The sequence below is a fragment of the Gavia stellata genome, chromosome 18 (genome assembly GCF_030936135.1).
Source record: "Gavia stellata isolate bGavSte3 chromosome 18, bGavSte3.hap2, whole genome shotgun sequence".
Classification (NCBI taxonomy): domain Eukaryota; kingdom Metazoa; phylum Chordata; class Aves; order Gaviiformes; family Gaviidae; genus Gavia; species Gavia stellata.
The window spans coordinates 4108710-4117857 of NC_082611.1; the positions used below are offsets into that span (position 1 = coordinate 4108710).

A 9148-nucleotide genomic window follows, 5' to 3' on the forward strand; every position below is an offset into this window, starting at 1 on the left:
TTTAATACGAGGATATTTAACATATTCGGCATCTTTAATGTCAAAATTTGTTACTGGACATCAGAATTTCCACTGGCCCCAATATTTATGCTAAAAAGACACTACATTTAAGTGTGTTGAAAACAACTTTTATTATCACATCTACTTTCTTTTGACTTTCACCTCGTCTAACACCCAATTTTTTAATTCAGTGACAAATTTAGTACACTGTAGACCTTCACAGAAATATTTCCCAGGGATGTGCTGACACCACCAGTGATACCATGCAAAAGTAGAAAAGAAGAGCCATGTTAATTTCAAGCTCCATTAAACACAGGAAAGGAAGAAGGGGGAAAAAGTTACTTAACCAACTTGGAAAAGCAGCAGAGACAGACAGAAAAAAAAAAGTTAAATTAGTGTTACATATAACCAAGAGGTTTTTAAAAAAAAACCTTGAGTAACATTCTACCTAAGTAGAGAACTGAAAAAAAGTGAATATTCGCTGAGTTTCACACACAACAGAATGCGACAAGACAGATGCTTACTGCTAATCAGTTACCAACTGATAAAGTGAATCTCAGGTTACTTTGAGTCATCTCGTGTCTGGTAACAGTTCACTTTACTGATCATCAAATAGGTCCTGAAATAGATAAAAAGATTCTTTTCCTTAAATGAGAGATATCAACATGGTGGAAGCTGTCCTAGCACTAAGTAAACCACAGATCATTCTGGAGTTGCTATGCAAGTTGCATGTGTTCTGAACCAAGCAGAATGCAGGTTAATTTTGCAATGAGCAACTCTTTACAACATTGATTGTATTAGCAGCTAATGCAGCAGAGTTCTTATCTTGAATTAAGCAGAGTGTACATAAAGGATTGCCAAGTCAATATGTAAAAGAATACAACTACCAAGACAGAGCTTTCACCCCATCAGAACAGATCTATCAGCTTCTAGAACTCCTTCTGCTAAGAAAAGGTTCCCAATTCAGGCTTCTTAGACAACATATGGCTATCCCTACGCTTCAGCACTGCTTGCTGACAACACAGTCCAGGATAACATAATAAACTGTAATGTCATCATAGCATTTCACTCACTTAGCTCCATTGCCCATAGGTTAACAAGAAATTTGAGATAGCTGCTCTAGGTAGGCAGCTCTTTCTGTCCAACTCTAGAAAGGCTCTAACAACGATGGGTCTTTGCATGGTTAAAAAAAAGATTACTTTTTTAAAATACAGTTCTAGTAAATCCAGCAAAATGCATACAGGTCACCTTCAGACTGCCTTTCTTGTGATGCCACTATAATGGATATATAAGCAAGAGTACACATGTATCTCCTCACCTTAGATGCTGCCACGTGCTACAGACACATTATAAATACTTGGAGAACCATGGAAATAAAAGAATTAAAAAATCCAAACCCAACGTTTTCAAGTAGCTATCAGCCAAATTAAATGGGAAGGTATAGCCGATAAAAAAGCCCTACACCTACCACGAAAAAGACATCAAGAAACCATAGTTCCAAATCAATCACACATAAACAGGAAAAACTATGGGTGCCAGGTTTAATGTGTGAAACACAAGCTTTTAAACCGAGTTCATCTTTCTCTGGTTTAAAACAAATCAGCCACCACAGCCACTGTTGGGAATCAAACTAACGGTTGCAACAGCATTTGTTACGAAGCAGGATCCCCAAGCATGTCCCAAAGGAAAACATACTTTTTTCTTCCTCGCCCAGACTCAAGTAGTAGTAAGTCAGGAGAAGGGGGGGGTCAGCAATTCACAAGCAGGCAACTTCCACTGTCAGTCAGTAGCATTTACCCGTTGATTTGTTACTTCAGTTACTAAGACAGAAAATCCTCAAATGAAAGAAGGAGAGTAGAAGGTTTGAAAGTGACTTGCAGCTCTAGTTTCATGTTAACGCTACAGATCAAGGCCTGAAACAAAAATGAGGATATCAGCTAACCTTTGTTTGGAGTTTAAAGCTTTGATGGCTTAAAATAAAGCTCAACAGATAGTCCAACAATCAAACAAAGCCATTCCACCCTGCTCACCTTCACACTACTAGCTGCCATTCTAGTTTGAAAGTTTTCAACATTTTTAACATCAAGCAAATAAGATCCTTGACTGCAGACAAAATTCAAGAAATGCTACAACTGCTCCTAACAAACAGCCTGGCTATTGGCAAACCTTGACTGCTGACAAGACTACAGAAAAAAAAGAAGCCTTCTTGTCCAGCGTATCCCTATTTTTTCCTTCATCTGCTTGTGCAGATCCATCTTCTTTCTCTGCAACAGAGAACAAACCAAAGTATGGGGAAAAACGCTTTTATTGTGCTCATTTGTCTCTCCATCCACATTAAAAAAATAGAGAAGGAAACGGTTCCAATACAACTACTATTCATGAGTCAGCTTCAATGACAGAGATTCGTGTAACCTTTAACTCAGACTGTAAGCGTTCACCTGAGAGAGAGATATGAGCAAGAGTTCGGGTAAGCCCCGATGGTTCAGATCCCACAACTCAAGAATTGCTGTTCACCACCCTCCATGGCACAAGACTAATTCCTAACCGTTGGCCCAGAAACCAACCATTCATTTAAAAAAAAAAAAACATGGCAGAGGATACAAAATAGGAATTAACACTGCTAGGAAGAGGAAGGCCTTATATTACATTCTTCTTCGGCACCAAAGACATAAGCTCAGTGGGGCATTTTCAATCTGGTTTGTCCCACATACGCAAGGCTCCGCTGTGTCTGGAGCTAAAATCTCATGCCTGGATATCTCTCACAGCAAAGATTGTGTCTTCACACCAAGAGGAAAGAGGACATTACCTTCAGCAGGTCTAAGGATCTTTCTACTCCTTAGAGGTTAAGAGCTAAGGAAGATTGTTCGGTTATGAAATTGGAGACCTCCTGAACAATGAAGCCTGCAGTTGATTTTGACACTTCTTATGGGCTTTCAGGGAGAAGGTAGTCCCCACAACACATGGCAAAGAAGAACATCCTTCCTGAGTGAACCAGACCGTTCACATAGGCAGCCAAAGCAGAGTATGCAGCTGAAAAAAAGAGACATGCTTCTTGAATCCTGGACTCCTCTTTCAAATTCTCCACAGGATTTGTAATCCAGAAGTTTGGTGCATATACTAAAAACATTAAAGAAAAACAAGCGAAGATTTCCTTCTTAATTTAAGCAATCAAAACACCGAGCCTGAGAAGGTGACACAGCCTGGTAAGGTTCCTTGCCCACCTGTTATGGTACAAAGCAAATCACCTAAGCAACACTTCCCTGTTCCTGGACAGGTATATGGGGCAAGGCTGTAAGGGAGAAAGCAAGTGAGCAAGCATGCCTCAACAGGCATTCAATGAGAAGTTCCACCATTAGCTTACCCTGTGACTGCAAGGTCATTCTAGCAGGAACTTAACACGTTGATTTAGACTATGAACCAAAGTACCTGCTACTGAAAACACGACATGGCATTTATTTGCTAAGGTATTATTAACCTTTTTCTACTTCGAAAGTTAGGAAATAAACCAAAATCATTTCAGTTTTAAGTACCTATGAATCAGTTATCTGTCAAATATTAGAAGGAATGAAGGACTGAAGTCACAAGTACATGGGGAGAAGGATACCTGTGGAAAGGTCATCACCTGTAAGAGAAAATGTTTCTTCATATCTGAAAGCATCAGTCTGGAGGGTCCATGTAAAGAGAGAATAATGGAAAAAACAACAGAAGCTCTCAAACAGGAAGAAATATGCTAGAATGCACCCGCTGTCAATGACAGTGTGCAACCCCTGACAGGCAATTATTCTTTGATCTATTGGCAGAAGCACAGAACAAACATTCTGAAATTCCAGATAGGACCTTGTGCATATCATGACTGTGGTCATGATGAGCAGTTTACTTTTATCATGGAGAACCTTTTCAGAGCAGTGATAATAAGAACCGTTCAGAACGAGAAAGACTATTTTCCTCCAAGGTGTATAGTCCAGTAAGACAGAATTTAATTGTAAATTCAGCTGCCCTTCAAGCACTGAAAACATTACTTACCAACTCCTAGACACAAAGATGCATCTACATGTCTAATTGCGCACTGATGGGGACCAAAAATTACATTCAGCACTGCAAAACAGATTTTTCTCATCTGTAATTCTAAAGGAATAAGCAAAGCATTTCAGGTGTGACCCTACAGAAAAATGGAAAAAGCTGACACAAAGGGCTGGCAGTAAGTCTTTTCAGCATCCTCGTTCTGTTCCATAATTCCTGAATGGGAGGTAGTTGTGTCAAATTTAAGGACCTCTTATACAGTGTTAATTAAGTGTGAGGTAATTTCCACATCAAAATATCCAAGGTAAACTCTATGACCTACAGAAACATGAGCTTCGTCATCAGCTTATTAAACAGATTCTAACTATCACAATTTAAAAATGAAAAGAGTTACAGGTCAAAGTCCTAAAGCCAAGATGGTCAACCCTAATTTTCTGCCACTTTACATACAACTTAAGCCCTGAAATCTAATTCCAACTTCTAATCACAATTACTACAATTTCAAGAGCCATTCTTCAGGTTTCTTCCTCTACCCCTGCTCCTGTTCCACTCTTCAAACAGTGTGAGGCAGGTTTTGTCTTCATTTGGGCTTTACCATCAGCAACACATTTACACTATGGCAAAGCCTTTGCCTGGAATAGCGTGTACTACGACTGCTGCACTTTACTACTTTGGCCAAGATGCAGTGAGGTGAGGCAAGCTACAGCCTCGCTCCTTCGTGTAGATACAATGACGCACCATGATGACAGCTCAAATCCCGGCGTAGACAACACTTCAGAAGCGAACATACTCCTAACACCTTCACCAGAATTCCAGTACCTACAAAGGTACATACATAATTACCTCTCGCTTCTGACTGAGAATTCAAATACATTTTCAGGAGATAGCTCTCCAACTATAAACTGTGCTTTACAGCTATTCTATTCAAAACGCTGGCTGTAAAGCATACTAAACCAAGAGCTGAAGCTCATAAAAGCTTATTCACAGAAAAGGTACGTATTAAAAACGAACAGCAAACAGCAAGCAGCGTTAAAATGGTCTTCCAAAGCATAATGCAGTAGGCAGCGTAAGTAAAGCAGGAGGAACGGACACTTTCTGCCCCCTGCAGTTCCCATTGCTATCAAGATTTTTAAGACAGCCTCAGGAGGGGTAGTACATTACCATTCTAGAAACCTAACAATTCACATCTGGCCATCACCAGACAACCAAGGCATTTTTTACAGCTAGGTTCATCTGACTAAGTTAAATTGACCAACACTTCCCGTTAACAATCAACTACATGCGTTGAATGTTTTCTGTGATAAGTGAATGATGTGATTGTCCTTGATTTTGCAACAGAAAAGAAAATCACCTTCTACCAAACCTTTAATTTGACCTCATCATTTTGATTAGGAATAAGAACAAGAATCCTCACCACCAATAAATAAGTACTCTTAAGCAGTCAGAGCTATGCTCCTAAAATATATACATACACATACATAATATATGTATATATAAAATATTAAAGGACAAAGGATTGTTTTCTACTTATTAGACTATAAACATGCCTCCAAACAGAAAATACCGTTTATCAAATTTTACATGTAAAACTGTAAGGCATACATACGGACAGAGAATTTTAGTAAAGAAAAATTCCATGGAAAAAGGTCTCATGTCCATATGCAGGAGAGGTGAGTACTGTAACTGTCGTTTACATACTTTCTTCAATCTTTATGAATAGAGACTCGGAATTGAACCCCAAATTCAACTAGCCAAAATGTTTCCCTATATGTGATCATGTACTCCCTATATGTGATCATTTCAGGTTGGCTGAATTCAGGAGTCCAGCTATTTTCAGACTGGTAACCTGCTTAAAAAAAAGGGAAAAAAGAGCATTTTTAGCATGTGTTTGGAAAACTGATGTTTTCCATGAGATGATAGATAATTTTGAAACAATCCTGTTCTGCTTTATGAGCCAGGCTGTGCAAAGAGGAAGCAAGAACAGGTTGATTACAATGGAATATTGTTTACTTCCAGCTGTTTTTTCAAGCAATGATGAACACATCACTACCATTAGATTTCAGAGGAAAAAACCCAAACTGTCACAGCATATAAATGGTATGCAGGTTAGAAAGGATGCTCCACGTTAAAAAGAAAATGCTAAAGTGGTAATTTTGCTAATGACATTTTCTTTTCATTTTTCAATGTAACACTTGATTTGTATGTATCTGAGACATCTTCCTACCTCACCGGTCTTTTTTTTTCTTCCACAACACATATATGTTTTTTTCTTCCATTTAAGCTCTAAGCACCATGTATTACATACCAACTGGTATTTTGACACACTAAAGACCAGATTTTGATTAACATACTTCATAATATTGACTTGTAGGGGATTATAAATACTGAAAACAAGTTTGACTATATTTTGCAGGGCTATCAAGTAACTAACTATATTTAAAATGTTTCTTCTGACATTCCATTTTTGCCTCTTCAAGTGAAAAACTGGAAAATTGGATTGTCCTGAGAAAATAAACTGAACACAGGAAAACGGTTAGCCACCTCACCCTTGAAGTACATTTCATACTCTAGTTCTATTATGAATAATAAGCTGAGCAGCTTAATGCAAAGCAACTGGGATCAGAAAGTTTTCAATGGGTTGCTCAACACAAACACAATCTGTGCTGTCCCAAAAAACAAGTTTTGCTACGTGTAGCTGTTGCGCTCCCCTCCTCAGCCATGAATATGATGACTGATAGAAATCTGCCAAGTCACTTTGAAGTAAAAACTAGTTGATTCTAGGGAAAACAGCAATTAGTTGCCTAGTTGAGAGAAGTCCTCCTGAAACATGCATGTGGATAGGGATGTCATTTTAGAAGATAGGTGGGGAAAAGCGCTCTTCCTCTCGCGCTTGGCCTCATTAACACGGATTTTTTCCTGCTGTTTGCCTGCGCAGTGCATGCCCCAAGCACCAACACGCTCCGAGAGCAAACTCCCCTCTCCCCTTCCGTGTACTCCAGGCGGAGCCGGTTCCTTCCCCCCCCACAGCAGGAATCCCCTTTTCCAAGTGGATTATCAGAGGGGAAAAAAAGCAAGCTACTCCTTCTTCAGGAAAGAAAACAAATAATAAACCACCACCCCGCGCCTCCGGGACCCGCAGACACGCTCCCAGCCATTGTGCCGCGCCGCTTTCCCCACGCACACGCCACACGCCGCCGCGCTGCGGGCGGCCCCGCCGCAGCCCCCCGGGCTCGGGCGCGCCCCCGCGGGGCTCCCCGCCGCGCCCCGGCGGCACAAAGCTCCGCCGCAGGCCGGACGTGCCCGTTGCCCCGGGCCTCCCCTCCCCCCCTGCCGCCGCCGTATTCCGGGAAACCCTCGCTGCCTCCCGCACCTCCGGGAGGAGGCGGCGGCGCTGCGGAACAGCCCCGCTGCGGAAAGCCGTCCCCGCCGCCGGGGCAGGTGGCAGGGAGGGAGGGAGGCCCCGCCGGCGGGCACCGGGGCTGGCTGCCTCCTGCATCCCGGTGACCGGCCCCGCTGTACCCCCCCCACCCCGCCCCGGAGGCCGGGGACACCCACCGCTTCCTCCTCCCTCCCTCCCCCACGACCGCGTGCCGGAGCCCGGGCCCCTTCCCTGCCGGCGGGGCGGGGACGGGGCTGGGGCAGGCTCGGGCCCACCTGCCCCGTGGGGAGGGAGGGAAGGCGGGCGGGGGACCCGTCCCCTCCCCGCGCCCGCGGGCAGGCCGAGGCGGCGGAGTGCGTGAGAGCGGCGGAGGGAGGGCGGGCGGGTGGGTCGGGGGGGGGAGGGAGGGGAAGGGACGGGAGCGCGTGTGGGGAAGGGACGGGAGGGGAAGAGAAGGGGGGTGGATGCGAGCCGCCCCCGGTACCTTGCGCTTCCTGGTCTCGGCCGAGCCGCTCCACACGAAGCACTGGTAAATCGCCCGCAGGTTCTGCTTCCAGTTCTCCACCTTGAAGCCGGTCACATGGCAGCACCCGGCCGCCGGCGGACTCATGTCAGACCCCCCCACATCAATCCGCCCGCAGACGGGCCGGGCCGGCGGGCAGCGAGCCGGCCCCTTCCCCCCCTCCGCAGCAACCGCACGGACACGGACGCGGGCACGGGCCGGGGCGGCCGCGCGCCCGCCCGCGCGCCCCCCCCGCCCCCCCGCCGCGCGCCCGCCCTCAGGGGCTCCGGCCCCTCACGCCGCCGCCGGCCGCGCGGCCTCCGCCGCCCCCGCGGGCTGCTGTGGGGGCGCGGGGAGCGGCTGGCACATAGAGCCGGGGCTCCGCGCCGCCACGGCCCCCCGGCTCCGAACAAAGCGCGGCGACGGGCGGGCAGCGCGCACTCCCTCTCGCCCGCCCTCTCCCTCACACACAAAGATGGGGCTCTCTGAGGCGAGGAGGAGGAGGAGGCGGCGGCTGTAGCGGCCGCTGCCGCCCCCGGAGTGGCCGCCGCTCCCTTCTACCTCATAGAGGCCGCTGTGGAAGCGGCGGGCGGAGGGGAAGGGGAGGGGGGGCGCTGGCGGCGGCGACCCTGGCCGCGGTGTGAGCGAGCGTGTGCGGGGAAGGGGGCGAGTCTCCGCCCGCCGCCGCTCCTGCTCCCCCAGCCGGCCGCCCGCTCGGCTCTTGTCTCTTTAAACCGCCCCCCCGCCTCCTTCGTCGTCTCCTTCCTCCTCCTCCTCGCCCGCACCCCCCTCCGCCCGCCGTGTGCAATGGTCCGAGCCGCTAACTCAACCTAGCCCGCCAGGCCCGGAGTGGGACAGACCAACGGGGAAGGGGCGGTAGGTGCGCCCCCTCTGCCCCGCCACCCTTGAGGGAGGGAGCCGGAGGGGGGAAGGAGCGCGGCAATTGGCCCTCCCGCCTGTCACTCCGCCGCTGAGGTGTCCTTCTCTAGCGTCTCATTGGTTTCTTTCCCTTTCTTCTCCCCCCTCCACCCTTCCTACCTAGCATTTCCCCGGGCCGGAAAGGGGCGGGGAAGGGCTCGGCCAATTGACAGGACATCCGGCCAACAGAGAGAAGGGGCGGGGCCTGCGTGGCAAGCTTTGCGGCGGGACTGGTCGGAACGGCCGTCACTCACACTCCAAGGCGAGAAGCGGATTGGCGATGGCCTGCTGAGGGGGCGGTCCCTCCCAGCAGCAGCCTGCGCTGTGGG

The 9148-nt window shown here is 47.2% G+C and overlaps 1 protein-coding gene across 2 annotated transcripts in view; it reads right to left on the reverse strand.

Moving 5' to 3' along the window:
- The window catches only part of USP22 (ubiquitin specific peptidase 22), a 110764-nt gene extending 102760 nt beyond the window's left edge, over positions 1 to 8004 (reverse strand). For both annotated transcript variants that reach the window (XM_059826247.1, XM_059826246.1), the window contains exon 1: positions 7884 to 8004. The gene's annotated coding sequence lies outside the window, so the exon portion shown is untranslated. The remainder of the gene's footprint in view (positions 1 to 7883) is intronic.
- Positions 8005 to 9148: the final 1144 nt, after the last annotated feature.